Source organism: Equus caballus, chromosome 23 (assembly GCF_041296265.1).
Source record: "Equus caballus isolate H_3958 breed thoroughbred chromosome 23, TB-T2T, whole genome shotgun sequence".
NCBI classification, from domain to species: Eukaryota; Metazoa; Chordata; class Mammalia; order Perissodactyla; family Equidae; genus Equus; species Equus caballus.
Genome location: NC_091706.1, coordinates 18,090,193 through 18,111,013, shown reverse-complemented (window position 1 = coordinate 18,111,013; position 20,821 = coordinate 18,090,193). Strand labels below are relative to the sequence as shown.

General features: G+C 41.1%; 1 protein-coding gene and 1 pseudogene across 6 annotated transcripts in view; one reads left to right on the top strand and one right to left on the bottom strand.

The window, feature by feature from the left end:
- Nucleotides 1-612: 612 nt before the first annotated feature.
- On the bottom strand, nt 613-1,337 carry LOC138920366 (tumor protein D55 pseudogene; annotated as a pseudogene).
- Nucleotides 1,338-1,469: 132 nt separating this feature from the next.
- Nucleotides 1,470-20,821, top strand: part of LOC100055310 (spermatogenesis-associated protein 31D4) — a 31,663-nt gene continuing 12,311 nt past the window's right edge. For 2 of the 6 annotated variants that reach the window (XM_070248482.1, XM_070248479.1), the window contains exons 1-2: nt 1,472-1,552; nt 1,825-1,968. The gene's annotated coding sequence lies outside the window, so the exon portion shown is untranslated. The other 4 variants (XM_070248481.1, XM_070248480.1, XM_070248483.1 and 1 more) reach the window with 4 other exon arrangements.

Sequence of the window (20,821 nt, the reverse complement as noted above, 5' to 3'; positions counted from 1 at the left end):
CTAAATCGAAGCGAAAGTTACTTTGTTTAATTAGGAGCTTTAAAATAAAATCAAGTTTTTAAAAAGTTACAGGATTATGTAACAATTAGTCTACTGATATTTTTTCACCCTTTCTGACAGTCTCAAGAGAAAAACAGGTTTTCTTGATCATCTCTTTAAAATAAAAATTGTAGGCCCAGTGCAGCTTTCAAGGTTCCTTCTGAGATTTAGGGAAGGAAGGAAATGGGAAGGGATAGGATTACACATTATTTCATACATTTTTCCAGTTCTAAACAGAAATCTACTTTGGCCTTCTGATAGATTAGTTTTCCAAAAAAGAGTTTGGGCTTTGCCTAAGATCCCTCTGGAGCCATTGTGCTGTCCATCTAAATGCAACCCCAGGAAGGTTAGGATAGTGATACATTTCATCTATAAATTTCAGTGTAAAATAACTGGATAAAAAACGTTGGGTTCCCTATCTCAACGGCAGCCAATATCTGTCTACAAACGGGCATTGCTTTTCTCAAAAGTGGACTCTGTCCATTTCCCGAATTAACTTTACAATTATGGTTTGGCTACTTGTCTTTGGCGGGCAGAATTGCAACTGTGATGAGGGGAGTTCTTGCACTGGTTAGGTGGCCAGGCAAGGTTACCAAGGGGCTCACTCCAGCTTCAGAAAGGGCAGCACGTCATCCGCACTCCCTGGAACAGGATCAGCTCCACTTCCAGGAAGCGGATCGTTCCCAGTCTCAGAAACTGGGAGCAGATCATCCCCACCTCCCGCTCAAGAAGGAAGGCAGTCACCGCCAAGCTCTCTGCCCCCTGGGCCTCTGGACTTGACTGTCCCCAACAGACCTTCAGAGGATCTGAATGTGGCCGACTTCTTCATGTCTGCAAGCTTCCAGCAGATGGCAGAGCCCACGGCGAACAGGGCAGCTGTCGTCTTTTGTTTCTCGTGGGCGTTGGAGACCTGAACCTTGTGCCAGCTCTTGGGCAGATGCTGCCTCAGCCCCACCAAGGCCGCGAGGCCCAGCTTCCTCTTGAGCTCCACGCAGCGTCTCTCTCTGGCTGCCAGCAGGTGGCACAGGGCGACAATTTCCACCTCCAATTCAGCGAACTCGGATATGGGCTCCCTTTGCCCGGCCTCTGTGAGCCTCTGGCTGGGCAGTTGGGTGGGATTCCTAAGTGGGCTTAGAGGTCTCTGTCATGGCTCCGGGCATGGACTGAGAAAAAAGATGTCCCTTAAGAGTCTAGGGCCAATTCTTGGTGCGGAGAGTCGAACTGGTGGCCAGTGGAGAAATAATCTTGGCCAGCAGAGGCGACATCTAGGCCTGCGGGGTCAGACTCTTGCCGGCGGGTGGGACTCTAGGCGGGAGGGGTCCACGTCTTGCCCGGAGAAGAGGACGCCCAGGCGCTGGGTGGACGCGGCCGCCTGCGAGGCCCACTTCCGGTGTGTGTGCAGTGGGGGTGCGGGTTGGCCGGGTCGGCGTCGCGGAGGCGGGACTTCCGGCGGGAAGGCGACAGCCAGCGGAACCGGCTCGCCCAGGTGTTGGCTCTCACAGCGGCCTGTGAGGTAGGCGGTGCCGAGGTTATTAACAGAGAGGAGAGGTTTCTTCCCTTCTGTCACAGCGGGTGACAGGTCCCGGCCTTCAAGCCAAGTCCGACTCCCCTTAGGACCTCCTTCCGCCACAGCAGCCATTTCAAACCCTTAAAAATCGTTTGAACCCTTCCTACTAAGAGAAGTTTACCAACAAGCCCAATACGTAAAATAAAGGAGAACTGCGCCAAAGTGGGGCAGGGGGCCCAGGAGGTCTGGCCTCTACCGTCCCCGTTTTCCCTTCCCAGGTTCCCGCAGGGGCCTCAGAAACTCCTGGCCCCTCTCGATAGTGGGCTTGTGCGCTGCTCAGAACTCCTGCGTCCAGTGGAGACTGATGCTCGGGGCCCGAAGCATCCACAGCGCCAGGGGCTGGGGAGAGCAGAGCCCAGAAAGTGAGTCTGACCAGTCACAACTGGCATTTTTGGGGGGAGAGGGAGGGAGAATGAGTAAGTCTATAATAGTTGTGTCAAATTTATGCTTAATAAAAGCAAAGACTATTGTATTGTGAGAATTTAGGAGAGAAGGAATAAGATATGCAAATGGACAGTACCTGGGTTTTCAATGTTGTGGTTGGATTTTCTTTCTTTCCAAGCATCCACTCGCATTTCTGGAAACATGTCTGCCCACCTACGTGGTTATCAGTTGTGGGAGGTGGTCTGCACAGTAAAGCTGAAGCAGTTAGAGTCTGTCAGGATGTCAACCCACCATATCCCCTATTTCTACTCAGAGCTTGTAATTGAAACAGTGGAAGAATCAGGACTTCAATCCAGTGAGGGCAGGTGGTCAGGTATCACTTAGCTGCTTGTCTGCCTGCTCATTCCCAGGGAATAGCCTTGAGCAAGTTCTAGATTCCAGTGATTTTGTTGGATACTCCGGTAGTTCTTGCAAGCGTGATCTTGTGGAACGTGATGGATCCTCAGCAAATTTCAGCAGTTTGCCATACTCATGTCGCTGCAGTGAAGCATCTAGCTGGGCATCCAAACCAACTTCAGCCCTCCTTTGGGTTTATCTTCAGTGACCCTTTCACGTAACTCAGTAGTGTCTATTATTGCCTTGCCCTGAAGCATGTGCCTCCCTAGATTGAAAAAATGAGAATTGTTCTTGTTGGAAACATGAATGCTAATGAGGGATTTGGCTATGTATATAAAGGCCTGAAAAGGGCAGCAAGGACTGCCTAAAACCTATGTTGTTCCAGAGAGTGGACTTTTCCTCCATTGCCTGCGGAAACACTAGTGGTTTCAGGAATGCTCTGACTCTGAACCAGAAATCCTCTTTCAAAACTGAAGATGAAGGGTAAAGAAGCCCCTGAATTAATAAGCCAAACAACACAGAATGCATATTGTCCGTTCAAAGTTCAGATTCCAAGTGACCAGATTTGTACTTGCGCTTGATTATCCTTCTCTCAATTGTTTCAGCCACCAACCTCACTATCTGTTTTCTTGTTTCTATGTTTCATTGCCCTTCAATTCAAACTATGAAATCCTTTGTAAAGCTTTGATCCGCCTTTGGTAGACTAATGATTTCCCTCATAGCAAAATTGACCTCACTTCTCTCAGCAACTTTGTTTCCAGATCCCAAGTCAAAACATGGCCTCTGGAACACAGGCCTCCGGAGTAGACCTGGACAAATAAGGAACACAGTGGAACAATCCATTTTATGAGGCTTATGCATAACCACATACAAAACAGCACATATTTTGAAAACTAGGAAATAAAATTTAATTTAATTTATAATGAGTCTAACCAGTTGTTTGACTAAACTATCCTCTTAAGGTATAAAATACCAAACTATTGTCCCATGGTTCTAGAATTTCATGTCTTTAGATTACCCACTGAAATAATCTGTATTACATAGAAAGGCTCAGAAAACTGTTCATCTGAAACTGAAAGCCTTTTGATGTTATTTGGGCACTAAAATAGCCACAATATTTGATTCAGTAACCCATGAAGAAAGAATTTGGGAATTATTTTTGATCCTACAATGGTTTGCTGTCTTTGCTTCCAAGGAACACACTATTGACCCATTTTTAGTAAAGAATGAACTTTGAAGTATTTCTCTAGGAAAGGTGGTGGATATATACGAATCCTCTGTAAACGTAAAGGTAAATGGTACAACAAAATGAATTCTTTTCTCTTAGTGTTCAGAAGCCTGTATGATTTATGAATAGATTATTGAAATTTGAATATAAAAAAAAGCCATACCCTTCACCAGGTCTGGATTGTTTGGGGATGGAAGAAGTGAGAGTGTACTAATCGATACTAAGTCTAGAAAGGATTAGTGACATGTACCAGTGCCAGCAGATTTTCTTTTTTCTTTTTAAATAAACATTTTTTTTATTGCAGTAACATTGGATTATAACATTATATAACTTTCAGGTGTACATCATAATATATTTCAAATTCTGTGTAGATTACCTCTTGTTCACCGCCCAAAGACTAATTACAATCCATCACCACAAACATGCCTAATCATCCCTTTCGCCTTCCTCCCTCCCCCCTTCCTCTCTGGTAACCACCAATCCAATCTCTGTTGCTATGTGTTTGTTTGTTGTTTTTATCTTCTATGTATGAGTGAGATCATATATAGTATTTGACTTTCTCCCTCTGACTTATTTCACTTAGCATAATACCCTCAAGGTCCATCCATGTTGTCACAAATGGCTGGATTTCATCATGTCTTATGGCTGAGTAGTATTCTGTTGTGTATAAATACCACATCTTTATCCATTCTTCCCTTGATGGGCACCTAGGTTGCTTCCAAGTCTTGGCTATTGTGAATAATGCTGTGATGAACATAGGGGTGCATGTATCTTTATGCATTTGTGTTTTCAAGTTCTTTGGATAAATATCCAGCAGTGGAATAGCTGGATCATACGGTAGATCTATTCTTAATTTTCTGAGGAAACTCCATACTGTTTTTGATAGTGGCTGCACCAGTTTGCACTCTTACCAGCAGTGTATGAGGATTCCCTTCTCTCCACATCCTCTCCAGCACTCGTTGTTTCCTGTCTTGTTAATTATAGCCATTCTGACTGGAGTGAGGTGATATCTCATTGTAGTTTTGCTTTGCATTTCCCTGATAGTTAATGATGTTGAGCATCTTTTCATGTGCCTGTTGTCCATCTGTATATCTTCTTTGGAGAAATGTCTGTTCAGGTCTTTCACCCATTTTTTAATTGGGTTGTTGGCTTTTTTGCTGTTGAGATGTATGAGTTCTTGGTATATTTTGGATATTAACTCCTTATCTGATATATGGTTTGCAAATATCTTCTCCCAATTGCTAGGTTGTCTTTTCGTTTTGTTGATGGTTTCCTTTGCTTTCCTTTTGCAAAAAAGCAGAAGCTTTTTAGTTTGTTGTAGTCCCATTTGTTTAATTTTTCTGTTGTTTCCCTTGCCTGGTCAGACATGGCACCTGAAAGTATGCTGCTAAGATCCATGTCAAAGAGTGTACTGCCTATGTTTTCTTCTAGAATTTTCATGGTTTCAGGTCTTACATTCAAGTCTTTAATCCATTTTCAGTTAATTTTTGTGTATGGTGTAAGATAATGGTCTACTTTCATTCTTTTGCATGTGGTTGTCCAGTTTTTACAACACCAGTCATTGAAGAGACTTTCCTTTCTCTATTGTATGTTCTTGGCTCCCCTTTGTCAAAAATTAGCTGTCTGTAGCTGTGTAGGTTTATTTCTGGGCTCTCAGTTCTGTTCCACTGATCTGTGTGTCTGTTTTTATGCCAGTACCCTATTGCTTTAATTACTACAGCTTTGTAGAATATGTTGAAATCAGGGAGTGTGATACCTCCAGCTTTGTTCTTTCTTCTCAGGATTCCTTTGGCTATTTGGGGTCTTTTCTTGTTCCATATAAATTTTAGAATTTTTTGTTCTATTTCTGTGAAAAACGTCATTGAAACTTTGATAGGGATTGCATTGAATCTGTAGATTGCTTTAGGAAGTATGGACATTTTAACTATGTTAATTCTTCCAGTCCAAGAGCATGGAATACCTTTCCATTTCTTTGTGTCTTTTTCAATTTCTTTCAACAATGTTTTATAGTTTTCAGTGTACAAGTCTTTCACTTCTTTGGTTAAATTTATCCCTAGTTATTTTATTCTTTTTTGTTGCAATTGTAAATGGGATTGTATTCTTAACTTCTCTTTCTTCTACTTCGTTGCTTGTGTATAGAAATGTAACTGATTTTTGTAGGTTGGTTTTGTATCCTGCAACTTTACCATATTCATTTATTATTACTAAAAACTTTTTCATGGATTCTTTAGGGTTTTCTATGTATAAAATCAGGTCATCTTAAACAGAGACATTTTCACTTCTTCCTTTCTGATTTGGATCCCTTTTATTTATTTTTCTTGCCTGATTGCTGTGGCTAGGTCTTCCAATACTATGTTAAATAAGAGTGGTGAAAGTGGGTAAACAGTTAACTCATAATAAGTAATTCAATCCTCACAGCAACCGTATGGAGTACGTTCTATTTTTATGCCCATTTTACAGAGGAGGAAACAATTTCACAGAGAGTATAAATAACTTACCCAGGGCACTCTTATACAATGTTGGGGGAGAAGTGAACTGATACAATTTCTATGAAGAGAAGTTAGTCAATAGCTATCAAAATCATGCATTTACTCTGACTATAATTGCACTTCTAGGAATTTATCTTATGATGTACTCCCATGTGAGAAATTATACATATATAAGGTTAATTTTTGTAGCAGTGTTTATAGTAGGAAAGTGTCAAGAGCTGAGCTGGAGAGAGCTGAGTTGTCAAAATGAAATTAACAGTCAAGCCTTTCATTACTTACTGCTCCAGTATAAGCAAGAGGCTGACCGAGAGAAAGTGCAGGCTCCCTGTGTGTTCTGTTCTTCCCCATGGGACAGCACCCAGCAAGGGTCAGTGCAGATGTGTGGATGTGAGGGTGTGAGGATCTTATCACTGCCAAGGGAGCCCTAAGCAAAGGGCTTCTGCCATTTTATGGGCCCAGAAGCTTGGGGGAGGGAGAAGGGAAGGGAGTAAGAATGGAAAGATAGTCCTCACTGAGTACTGAGCCAGAGTGGAGAAAGTATCTTCAAGATTCCTCTCCCCCCAACATGAGGTCTCAGCAGAGGTGTCTGTGAAAGTCTCCTGATAAAGAGGCCTCCAAATAGAGGTGCCTGGGCTAGGAATGCAGATAAATGTAAGAGCATGGTTGGTTAGGGGCCTGAGTCCTTGACTACAACTCCCTTCTGAGACTGCAGGGCACTGGCTGTGCACCAAGTCTGGTGTGGGATGGCAGCCCTTCCCAAGAGACTTGCCAGGTAAAGCCTTTTTAATTGCCTGTAGTTGGGCCTGAGAGATCACACATAGATTTTTGGCCAGGAGTCAGACTCCTCACTAAGATTAGAAACAATTTAGGGGCCTGCCCGGTGGTGCAGTGGTTAAGTTTGCACGTTCTGCTTCTTGGCAGCCCGGGGTTTGCCGGTTCGGATCCTGGGTGCAGACATGGCACCGCTTGGCACGCCATGCTGTGGTAGGCATCCCACATATAAAGTAGAGGAAGATGGGCTTGGATGTTACCTCAGGGCCAGGTTTCCTCAGCAAAAAAGAGGAGGACTGGCAGTAGTTAGCTCAGGGCTAATCTTCCCCCAAAACAAACAAACAAACAAAGAAACAATTTAAAGGTTCTTCAGTAGGGTGTTGGTTGAACAAATTGTGGTAAACCCATACAATGTCTTACCATACAGAGTGAAACATGATTTTCAGTGGCAGCAAAGTCAGGATCCCAGGTGGGAATATATGATTTACTTAAAATGGATAAGTTAAGAGAGTTTAGGAAGGGCTGAGGGATACTGCAACAGCCAGGGCTAGCAACAGGGAAGCCGTTATTCTCCCTAGGCCTGAATGGTTGCAGGAGGGAATGGTTACAGCAACCCCTTGAGACCTGCAGCCTTCAGTAGAGGCACATCGCCACTGCCGAATTATGTCCCAGCAGGGAAGGAGCAGGAGGAATAAGTACCCTGACCTCTGTCTTTCCATGTTTGATCAGAACATCCATCTTTGGCTGATGCTTTCCGTCTGCCAAACCTAACCCAAAGCCAGAGGGTAAGGGGACCTGTTAGATGCGGTCTATAAAGGTTAACCTTACAAGGCACTGAGGAGGGAGGAAAAGAGTGTAGAAAGTGGAGAAGGGTGGAGATTGAAGCTGTACCCAGCAAGTGTTAGGTGGATCAGTGCAGATGTGAGGCAAACAAAATATCTAGCTCAGTGATTTCATTGTATAAATATATAATTATTTAATCTACTGTCTTTTATTGAGCATTTAGGTTGCTTCCAGATTTTCTTTTTGCTTATTATAAACATTCTTTTATTTAAATCTTTTCATGCCTATTCTTACTTCCATAAGATACATTCTTAGTAGAGTGGCTGGGCCCTACTTTCAAGATTTTTGATATGTATAACCTTCAGAAAAATTTTAACAATTTACCCTCCACCAGCAGACTGTGAGAGAGTTTATTTTCCTGCATTCTTATTAACACTAGGTATTATCATTAGTCTTTGCTGATTTAATAGAGAAAAAATTACATCTTGCTGTTTTAATTTATATTTCTTTGGTTACTAGTTGAACTTAAAAAAACTTTCATTGGCTATCTTTGGTTTTGTTGTTTTGCTAAATTATCTTCTTGTTTTAGTATAAAATCCTTACTCTAATTTGTGCCTAATATCCTTCAAACCATAGATCCTCTGTTTTACCCTCTCTAGAGAATAAACCTTCAATATTTTCTGATGGTCTTTGCCATGGTTACTTGACTAGAGTTGGGGCAGAGTTGTAGGATTGTCTACCTCCTTAACCAGATTTTCAACCAATCTTCATGTTTTTAGTCCCATTTTTGTACCACCACCCTCTTCTTCCTACTTGCAGAGACGCCTCATGCTGCCAATTCCCAAGCCTTTTGGTGGCAATGCAGTGTAGTTTGCTTTGATTGTTGACTTTCTCCTCTGCCAGCTCAAATTCAAACTTCTCAGGTCTTCCAAGTAAGTTACCACTCTTCCCTTTGCTTTTCATCTTCCTCATTTTTGTGGTGGTGATCTCTTCTCCTGATCTCTTTGTCCTTATATATTATGCCTTAAAAGTATATAATTTCTTTTCCTGTCATTTTAATGAGTTTACTGGAGGGTGTGGCATTTTAACAGGAAGTCCCAAATTGAATTTGTATCTTAAAGTTGAAAGTGTTTTACTGGGCCTTGTTAGGTTGGGAAATCCTAGAGATGTCTCATAGACTCAGAAAGGACAGAAAGGACAGCTGTTTAAACCAGAGAGCCTTAAAGTTGCCTTGGATCAGTGTGAGGAAGGCTGCTCTATTGATGAAAATGGTTTCCACAACCTCTTAGAATATCTCTGCACTCACATTCATAAAGGTGTTAAACAGTTGGGTTGTTCATGCAAAAACATTTGTGAACTTGTTCATTGGCATGCAATCTAATGAATCAGACAAGTACACATTTATTATATTCACAATTTAGGTTAAGCCTCTCAGGAACACAGCAAAATATTTAATAACTGATGATGCATGAGCACTGACAATCAGAATGGACAGTGGCTGGAATAGGGTCCAGGGGGCCTGCAGCTGGGCCATTTATATGCTGGATCATGAGGTGGTCTGGGTGACTGAGGATGTCTAGGAGGGGCTGGAGTGAGGGGAGGGGGACACTTTGAGGGCTCAGTGCAGCTGCTGTTTGCCAAGTAGTATGGAAGTATTTTCTTATTTTATTGTAGGTATGGTCATAATGGTACATATAATTAATTATCAGTCCTGAGCCTTTCCCTTTTGCTCCAACCATGTTGCTTTTATGTGAATTATTTACCCTCTATAGCATGCTCTAGATGTGACTTTAATCTATGTTTTACCTATGTTGTCTGTCACTGCCTTATTTCTTCTTCTCAATGTCTTTCCTAGCTTTCTACAGATAAGGGATCCCCTCTATTATATTCAGGCCTTCACCAGTTCCTGAGCCAGTCCTGAAGGTGGTGGCCATCTAGTCAATAACATCAGCAACCTAGTGCTTTCTTTACAACAAGAGCCCTGACTCTGTAGGTAATCCCTGAGTTGTAGCTTTCCCTTCCATCCCCCAACTTGGATTTATTTGTAGGGTGGACTTTTGCCCCAGTTTCCCTACCCACTGTGCTTGGTACCTAATAGCTTTTGGTGCATCCTATACCTTTTGATTCCCCCTTTCCCTGGTCACTTTCTGTAGTCTTGCTGCAAATGGACAGATATAGCCTGGAATCATGATATAGCTACCTATGTGGCTTTTAGCCCACCTGCCATCTCTGCTCTGCTCTCTAACCCTGGATTGCACTCCTTTGGTATTGATGCTTGCCCAACCCATGACCAAGTATTGCTGTGCCCTTTAGATGCTATATTATAAACTGTCCACCTGTTCCCACAGGACAATGTTTCATACCTTAGATAGGGCAAATTTACCACCCTAAAAAGAAAAAAATCAATGTTCTGTTAGCAAGAATGGAGAAAGAATGGCTGTCAGGTCAGATACCAAACAGCTTTTGGCACACCATATCACATACTGGCATTGGAGGTTCCAAACTAAACAGGCCCTGCAAAATATCTAACAATGAAGCTTATGGTGGGCAAGTGCCACGCAGGTACTCAGAGCTTCCACTTAGCTTTTTAGTCCACCTCTCTTATCTATGAGAAGACAACCAAAGATTATCAGACATTTGAGGAAAGATGTATACACAAGAAAGATCAACTTAAACAATAACTTGGAGAAGACAGAGGCAATGTAGGGAGAAGAAAAAAAGTTTTAATATTATTGCTAATATTCTCAGAGAGGTAAGAGAGGTAGTGTAATAAAGAAACAAGAAGAGAACACTATAAAAGGAGTATTTAAGGAATAAAAGAGAACTCTTGGAAACTAAAAATATCACAAAAATGATAAACTCAATAGAAAGGTTGGGCAGTGAAATTGAACACATCTTTGAATATAGAACAAAAAATAAAGAAAATGAAAAATAAGAGAGAAAAGAACATTAGAGTGTCATTCTAGTAGATCGAACAGCTGAATGTTAAGAGTTTCCAGAAAAGAGAACTAAGAAAATGGAGGGGAGAAATTTGTCAATTAAATAAGTCAAGAAAATTCCCCAGAACTAAAGGAATCAGTTTCAATCCTACTTCATTAGGTATATCATTGTGAATTTTCAGAACTCAAGAGACAAAGAGAAGATTCTATAAACAGAGAGAGAGGGAGGGAGAGAGAGAGAACAGGAATCAGAATGGCTTCAGATTTTTCAAAAGCAATACTGGGATCTAGAAGGCAGCAGAGCAATGCCTTCAAGGTTTAACCTCAAATTCTGCACCCAGAAAAATTATCAATTGTGAAGGTAGAATAAGGACATTTTAATACTTGCAGGGTGTCATATTTTATCTACCATGCACCCTTTCCTAGGAAGTTACTGGAGGATATGCTCCACCAAAACAGGGAAGAGGAAGAGATAGGGTACATGAAACAGGTGATGCAGATGAGGCCAAGGGCAGTCTCAGGATTGATGATGAAGAAAGGTCCCAGGATGAGAGTTAGGCACCAAGGCATTGAGGGCAACTAGTCCAGATTGGAGCATTTCAGAAGGCTCTGGAAGAGGCTCCTTTAAGAAGGTGTAATTGATAGATTGCCTGATACATGTGAATGTCTCAAGGCAGAGTCACACTCCTGGCAAAGAGTTGGAGGTTAATTCAAACTAGGGGAACAAGATCAAGCCAAGGAAAGATCCAAAAGTGGATTCAGACCTGGGAGGTAGTTTGAGCAGGACAGGAGCTATCAGCATAGGAGAGATACCACCTAATAATAGGAAGGGGTCGTCTTGCTCCCAGAGCCGGATAGAATATATGGCCTGACTGGGCATTTGTTGACATTTGATTTCTATAAGGCTAATTTCATCCACACTTCTTAACAAATAAGTGGGCTCTGATATCAAGGATACTCCAATTATGGTTTTATTATCACTTTCCATTTGGACAAAAAATATCAAGCCCTTAGTTCTTAAGTCTTAAAATTGTGTCCTTTCTGTCTAGGTAGTTCTCCCAAACAGATACAGCTTTTCTAAAATATTGTGACAGCAGCTATCGGGTTTACATAACATGTGAACATCCAGACAACAATAATACCTGCTTTGGTGACTCTAGATAATGGACTCTCTCCTCCAATGGTCATTAGAGAAATGCTGCTATAGTCTTGTTCTAGCATCTTACTGGTTTATGTTGGCCTTGAGCTTTTTCTGTGTCTGATTCTCCTACAGTTGATTTGCTCGTTTCCTTGTAGCAGGGACTTCACACTGATAGCAGCCATTTCTCAGTCTCTCCACCTGCAGCTACTTCATTTAGTGCAGAACCTTCAGTAATTGTATGATGGTTTGTGTTCCTCTCTAAAAATTCTCTCTTACTCTCTGTCCCTCTCCCTCTTCCCTGCATGTTGCTCTGAGATTTCCTACACAGGCAGGATGAGTGTTAGGCCCTCCACTCTGTGAAAAGAAGGAGAAGAGCTTTCAGGTTAAAAAAGACTGTTTAGTGCTTGTCTTAGTTAGCTTGAGCTGCCATCACAAAATACCATAGACTAGGTGGCTTCAACAACAGCCATTTATTTCTCACAGTTCTAGAGGCTGCTGGGAAGTCCAAGATCAAGGTGCCAGCAGATTCGATTCTTGGCATGAGCTCTCTCCCTGGCTTGCAGATGGCTGCCTTCTCACTGTATCCTCACATGATGGGGAGAGAAAGCTCTGGTGTCTCTTCTTATAAGGCCACTAATCCCATCACGGGGGCCCCACCCTCATGACCTCATCTAAACCTCATTACCTCCCAAAGGCCCCACCTCCAAATACCATCACATTAGGGATTGGGGCTTCCACATACGAATTTGGAGGGGACACACATTCAGTCCATAGAATGCACAGAAGCTATTCCTTTTTTGTTTTTTTCCTGTGAGCTTCGTCAGAAATCCTGGCCATAGCCGTTTGTGCATTTACTGATTGACTGTTTTCTGTCCACTGTTCATTGAACAGTGCTTCTTAAACTGTAGTGTACATACTGGTCACCTGGGGGATTTTTGTTAAAATGCAGATGATTCAGATTCTGATGTAGAGTTTGAGAGTTTATTTCTAACAATCTCCCAAGCAATGCTGATGTTCCTCGTATAGGGATCACTCTTTGAGTAGTAAGGGTAGATACAACCACAAATACTCACAAGTATTTATTTTGAAATTTGGGAGAGAAAGGATTTGGGTTTTGTTTAAAAGTATGAAGCATGATCCTATGCAAATGAACCACTGCTGTCTAATATCTGTTCAGTATAGCTTAATATATTGAAAACCCTATTTGGTCTCAGGTTGTATGTTAGATATTACAGATTTTATACCTGGAAATTACTGCTGCTTCCATTATCATAATTCTCTTTAGATAGTAGAGATCTGTCCTCCAGAGATGGGAATGAGCAGGATCCTTTCCTTTTGGGAGGTGTACATGGAAGAAAGGACAGAGAGAGCACAGATAGAGGATGTTGGGATGGACAGGGATCAACAAAATTACTTGCTAAGAGCTCTCTTCTCAAAAATGTCATTGGAGATTAAACTAGTATTTCTCAAACCTGAGGGCGCATAAGAATCACCTGGGGCACTTGAGGACGGTGCAGATTACTCTATGCACTGAGGTTCTGATTCAGTAGTTCTGGCAATGGGATAGGAGAGGCAAAAATTTGCATTTTATACACGCAGCTCAGGTGAATGAGGCAGTTGGGCCTTGGACCATTAGTGTGAGAAACACCGCATTAGCAAGATTGGTAGTAGTCTCTGGAAAAAGAAAACAAAACACAAACAAAACTGGGCAAATGTTTCTATCTGTTTTGATTGGGGTCTTTTGGAGTTACTGTAAGAGAGAAAGGAAGACGTCCTGCTGCTCAGCAGACAGGGCTGTCGGACATCTGACTGTACGTTAAGCAGGCTCAAACCGTGTCAGTTCTCTGAAGCAGGACGGATGGCCATAATTCACAGGAATGTGTAGTTTACAGCTGATAGGAATTTTTGAGGCTTTCCAACTTTTTTGGCTGTGACCTGTAGCAACAGATACATTTTATATTGTGTTCCAGGAAACACACGCATTCACAGACACACACACACAACACGTATGCGTACATTTATTTACTTCATCAAGCAATACTCTTACAACCTGTGATGCTCTGATATACTTTTTGTTATATTTAAATTTTAAAAAATTCTGGTCATGACCCATGAGGTTGATTGTATGGCTATTGTGTTATAACTTGCCACTTGAGAAACACCAACCTAGTGCAGTCACGTTATTTTAGAAATGAAAAACAAGCTTGGAGAGGTAACGCTTGTCCAAAATCACACAGCTGTAAATAGAAGAACTCAGAGCTAGAGCTTTCAATCTGGTCATCCATCCACCATTGCCTACAGTATATCTAAGTGTTTGTTTTATTGCTCTTAGACTGTTTTCTCTCTGGACAAAACAGTCCGTTTATATTTATGAGATTGCCTATCTAGTTGAAACACTTTGAAGGGTATAAGTGTTTTTTCCCTAGATGGTAGTGTCAACTCTTCTGATGGTGAACTATTCGGCTGAGCCAAGGTGGATTCAGATTTGTATGTTTGCACCCTTATCTTACAATGCTTTATAGATTGGTATTTCTCTGTAGGTAAGCTGAGCTTTATGCCCATCCTGAAGAAACTGTTTTACATGATTTTACAAGCAGGATACATTTTGTTATTTGGCATTTGTTTTTTTTTTATCTGTGTAGAAATTTAGAAAAACAAACACACGAGTGCTTCCAGTATCCCCAAAATGACCCTCTTGTTTTGTATTCACTATATTTTTATTTTCCATATTATTATTTTATAGAAGTTTAAATAATCATTTTCTGTTATTTCTATTATTCCAGATTGAAAACTAAATTTCTTTTAGTGTGGGAAGTCTATGTGGGCCCTTTTGGGTTTGAAATAAGTAAACAAAACTCCCAAACAACTTTATATTTATCATCTCCTAAGAAGGAAAAGTCATATTCTGCTGTAGAAGACTTTTCTTTCTTAGTTGCAGCAAGGTTGGCAGAGTGATCTGTGCGTGTAAGAGGAGCTTCTGAGGAAGGTGAGTGTGAAGACTATGCTGTTTGTTGGGGTTTCAGGGTTAAACAGGCTGAACAGTTGAGTCCTTCCTCAACCATACCGTCCTCACAGTTTGAGCTGGAGGAAAAAGAGAGAATCAGATGGCTATCCTTGACCCTTATTCTGTCTATCCTTCTTTCCCGCCTCCTACACAAGTTCTCCTTTTTTTAAAAAAAAATGAATCCAAGGATGTAGGAATAGATAAGAAGTGTGATGGTTAATTTGATTTGTTAACTTGGCTGGGCCATGGTGCCCAGATATTTGGTCAAACATTGTTCTGGATGTTTTTGTGAGAGTACTTTTTAGATGATATTAACATTCAAATTGGTGGACTTCGAGTAAAGCACATTGTCCTCCATAATGTGGGTGGTGGGCCTCACCTGATCAGTTGAAAGCCTTAATGGAACAAATACTGACCCTTCTCCCCCACCCTCCCCCAAGTAAGAAGGAATTCCTGCAGCAGACTGACTGTCTTTGGACTCAAACTGCAACACTTCCCTGAGTCTCCAGCATGCTGGCCTACTTATTGTACTTTGGACTTGGCAAGCCTCCACACTCACATGGGCCTGTTCCTTAAAATAAAGCTCTCTCTCTCTGTATACATCCGTATGTATACATGCATGTATACAAGTATACACTTATATCCATTCATCCTCCTATTGGTTCTGCTTCTCTGGAGAACTCTGACTAATACAAGAAGTAAGGGGATAGGTAAGATAGGGGACTTCAGGATGATTAACCCAGCTTACCAATTAAAAGCTCAATTAAAGCATATGGAAAGACAATTAGAACACTGCTGTTCTCTCTTCTATTTCTCTCCCGCAACTTCCTGTTCTCTGAAGCCTTGAAAAATGCAGGGACCTATTCTGTTTTCTGCATCATGGTATCCTCAGTGCTTACCACAACGTTTGCCACATTCTAGACTCTTGGTAAGTACTTGTTGGTTGAATGAATGAATGGTTAGGAGTCTTAATTGTACAACACGGGGAAGGACTGAATGCTCAATGTCACAGGAGCATGAAAATATATGACAAGTTTGGGGAATGATGAATAGTGCAGAGTTGAAGGTGTTTGGGGAGAGGGTGGCTAGAAATAAATCTGGAAGTTGCTGAGAATTGGGACTTTATCCTTGTGAGCAGCAGAGAGCCATCAGGCAATTTTAAGGAAGGATTATATCCATGTTTGCCCCTCAGAATTCTGATTCCCAGGATTTTCTGAAGGATTAGCAAAGCTCAAAGGCTTTTATTTTTATTTACTGCAGTTTAGAGTGTCTTAAATCCAAATGTATTCCCTTGCCTCTGCCTGTTTCAAGTCTCCCTAGTTAACCTTTTTGTGCACTGACACAATTGAGAAAAGAACATGGGTCTTGGATTGATGTTGAAGCCTGGGTTTATCCCTTACAGGCCTCATGATCTTGAGCAGCTGCTTTACTTCTCAGCAGCATGGTTTCTTCACTTTAAATATTGGTATAACCCAATGTTGAAAAGTTGAAGGCATTTTCTTAAGATCTGGAACAAGAGGAGAGTCTATTATCTGCTTTCTTTCAACATTGTACTGAAGTTTCTAGCAAGTGTCATATGGCAAGAAAAAAAGAGTAAAATGTATAAAGATTGGAAAATTAGTTAATGGATAAATTATTAGAATTAATAATAAAGTTTTGTAAGCCTATTGGGTAAAATATACTAAAATGTCACTATATTTCTATACGATAGCAACGGAAAGTGTAATTCAATAAAATTTACAATGGCATTAGGAAATATTAAGTTCTAGGGAGAAACATAGTAAGTGTCCAAGTACTTTATGGCAGAAATTACAAAACTTTATTGAAAGATATTATAGAAGACCTAAATAGAGAAATATATCATGTTCATGGATTAGAAGGCTTATTTTGTAAAGATTTTACTTATCTGAAGTGATCTACAGATTTGATGCAATTCCAATCAAAATCCCAATTTATACTTAAACCCAGTGAGCCAATTCTAAAATCCATGTGGAAATGCAAAGGACTAAGAACAGATAAGCCATTTCTGAAGAAGTATCAGATTGGGGGACTTGCTTTACCAGAATACTAGATATCAATATTTATAAACTAAACCTATTAGTTGCAAGATTGACAAATAGACCAATGGAACAGAATAGAGAGTTAAGAAATAGATCCATGTATATATGGAAACTTAAAGCAAATCAGTCGGGAAAAGAATGAATGTTTGAATAAATGTTGCTGGGAAAATTGATTATCCATGTGATAAAAATAAACTCTAGATGCATTAAGATTTAAACATGAAAATCAAAATTATGACATTATTAGAAACAATATAGAAAAATATCTTAAGGACTTGGGATAGGGAAGGATTTCTTAAATAAGATACAAAAAGCATAAACCATAAAGGAAAGGATTTATAACTCCCACTATACTAAAATTAAGAATTTCTCTGGGGCTGGCCCGGTGGTGCAGTGGTTAAGTTCGCACGCTCTGCTTCTCGGTGGCCTGGGGTTCGCCAGTTCTGATCCCGGGTGCAGATATGGCACCGTTTGGCACGCCATGCTGTGGTAGGCGTCCCACGTATAAAGTAGAGGAAGATGGGCACGATGTTAGCTCAGGGCCAGGCTTCCTCAGCAAAAAAGAGGAGGACTGGCAGTAGTTAGCTCAGGGCTAATCTTCCTCAAAAAATAACCAAAAGAATTTCTCTTTACGAAAAGACAGCACAAAGAGTGAAAATACAAGGCACAAACTGCGAGAAGACATTTGCAATTGATAAAACTGACAAAAGGTCAGTATCCAGGATATGTGCATAACTTCTACACATCAGTGAGAACAGAAAATCCATAGAAAAATGGGTGAAAACTTGGAACAGACATTTCACAGAAAAAGAAAGCCAAATAGCCAATTTACCTATTAAAAGATGTTCTACCTCATTCATAGTTAAGGAAATGCAAATGAAAACTGTGACATACTACCATGTCCTCCACCCATGAGACTGGCAAAAATAAAAAACTCTAACATATTGTTGGTGAGAAAATGAAGCAAGAGGAACACATATACTGTGGGTGGGAATGTAAATTGGTATAACCACTTCAGAATAAAAAACATATATAGAAATACCCCATGATTGATTAGTCCCACTTCAGAGAAATTTTTGCACATTTGCACTGTGAGACGTGGGAAGGCAGTAGAGGAATGTTCATAGCAGTGCAGTTTGTGACAGCAAAACACAGAAAACCACTCAGGTGTCCCTTGCGAGCTGTCAGCCTCACTGCTCATGATCAAGGAGGAAGGACGCTATGACTGTCCTCATGCCGTATAGTTCATGAACGGTGTCTGCCGTACCATCTAACAGGAAGGCTCAAAGGAACTCAAATTATTTCTTAAACCTGAGAAATGATAACATAGTCCATTTTGTTCTTTCCTTTAACCTGTCACTTTAAAAATAATTCACAGGCCTTTAGGGATAAAGAGTACGATGTCAACAATTGACTGTAAGAGAGGAATAGTTTGCTGAATTGAACCTCTGCATTCTGGAAAGTTTAGAGAGGGTGTGGTATACCAGAAAAAGACTTTCAAAAACAATTTAAAGACCAACCTTGAAATCAATGTGTCAGTGTCTAACTTGTACACCTACTTTGTATTAATTTTGAAGCTGACTTACGCCCTAACAAAATCAGACCACGAAGCCCGTGCAGAGGGTGTGGTCAGTTGTTTTTGCAATAGTAACAGGCTGACTACCTGAGCAGACTCCTTTTTCCTCATAGCTAAGCCTACTTGAGCAGTTAATGATGCAGCAGCTGCCGTAGGAGTTGTTCATTCCCCATCCATCAATCACAATGCTTTTGTAGTGAAGGCAGTAGTGCCAGGGCGAATGTTTCCTTTCTGTAGCTCACAGTTATGCACGTATTTAACAGTGCCTTAAGAAAGCCTAATTCTGTCAGCATCATTGGAATATTTGAGTCTTGCTCATCTTTCCTCATCCATGACTTATGGAGGAGCTACTTTTTTTTTTCTAAGAGAAATAAAGAAAGGAAACCCTGTGGAGCAAAGGGATACGTGGGGTGTGGGAGGGGAGTTGTATTTCCTATTCTAGGGAAAGAAAATACCCCTGACATTTTAGGTCATCATGTTAGGCAAAACAATAATCCCAAGAAAGCAGTGAAATTTGAAGGGGTCAGACACACTTGGCTTCCCGTGTGTCACTTCTAACACTTACTTCTGGGCTGTCACTTACTAACTGAGCTGTGATGCTACATAGCATTGAGAAAGCTGCTTGATCTTGCTAAGCCTTGGTTTCTTCGTTTGTAAACTAGATGGAGTAGTAGAGCCACCTTGCAGGATTGCTATGAGAATATGACGATGCATGTAAAGCATGTAGCCCAGCATGTGGTAGGTGCCCAATAAACCTCAGGTTGGGAGTCCAGGGTCCTGAGCTCAGTGATCTATTTCATTTATCAAAGGTTGCTCTGAAGTGGTTTCATAATGGAGTCTTTAAAAAGAGTCTCCATACTGCCAAGTTTATGCTAGAATTTAAGCTGCAACTTTGTGGTTACTGGCTCTGTAAGGTACAGTGATGAAATTGGTCTCTCGCTGAAAATGGGATTAGGTAACAGCAAACAATTATGGTGCAGATTTTATCTCTGTGAATAATGCCTCTGAGCTCCTGAGCCCTATGTGTAGGAACTTGTTTAATATCTGCTTGTAAATGTGTCAGGTATCTCAAACTCAACTTATCCAAAATGGAGCACTTGCTCATCCGTCCATGAATCTCTTCCTCTTCAGGCTTCCTCATCTCAGTAAACAGTGCTTTTGTGCATCCAGCTGCTCAAGCCAGAAACCTGAGTCATTCCCAAATCCCTTCATTGCTCACTTCTCAGTCTGGTTCATCTCCAAGTGCTATTTAAAGCTCCTCTAAGTATGTCTTCAATTGGTCTATTCACTCTCATCTCTACTGCCATCACCCTAAATCCAAACAAGCATTTTTATTTAAAACCTGGATTACTGGAATAGCTCTCCAGCTAGTCTCTCTACTTCTACTCTTATTCCCCCTCAATCCACTGGATCTTGTCTTCTTCCTGCTCCAAAGCTTTGGTGGATTCCCTTTGCACATGAGATAAATCCAAAACCGTTAACCTGACTTATAAAGCCCTGAATGATATGTCCCATGCCCAGCTTTTCTGCCTTATCCATCACTATTCCCTCCCTTACTCCAGGAGATTAATAGGAAACTCAGTTCTCCAGTGTGAGAATTTAGCATCAGTAATGTGCTATGCTTGAAAAGACTTCACCAGGATTTTCTATAGGAGAGCTGAGGTGAGTCTGGGAGTGCCCCTCCTCTGTCCAGATTAGGTCCCATGATTTTAGTGGACATTTGTTTTCACCCCCTCTCGTGGCAAGAGGGAAGGATCTCCCCGAAGTCTCCCTGTGTGCTTCCAGAATGCTGACTTGCCCCCAGGCTTCACAGCGGAGCATGGACATTAGACCACAGTTCCTCAAACTGTCTGTGGTGAAGGCCCAGTTTGCTTTCTCTCCCACATCGCCATCCACTGTGAACTGATACTTGTGAAAAATATGATACAAATGAAGCACTGGAAAAATGACACAAAAAATAAAGACACAATATAAGCCTCAATTTTTTATTAGATTTAATTACGCTTGTCAAATTGCAGTACAAATTTCTAACCATCCTTAATTTTTATACTTAACATGTGGCAGGTGATAACAAAAATGTGGGAACGGGTACTGGTCCATGGACCACACTTTGAGTAGGACTGACTTAGACTAGGCCGATAGTATTCTCTGTCTCCCAGTAATTATTTCAGAGGTGCTCTTATGACCTGATCTGATCCCATTCACTGGAATGTTGGGACTTTAATTGGGAACACTGAGACAACAATTCTTTGTTTTTCCTGGCTGGATGCCATCATGGGACCGCAAGAGAAGTGGTTTGAGAACTAGTTAACGCTAAGAGATCAGAACCAAGGGATGGTGAGTCAGAAGCTGAATCTACTCCTGTATTATAGAGAAATATAAGCGAATAAATTAAAAATTTTGAATAAGCCAGAATTCATATGGTTTTCTGTCATCTGCAAGAG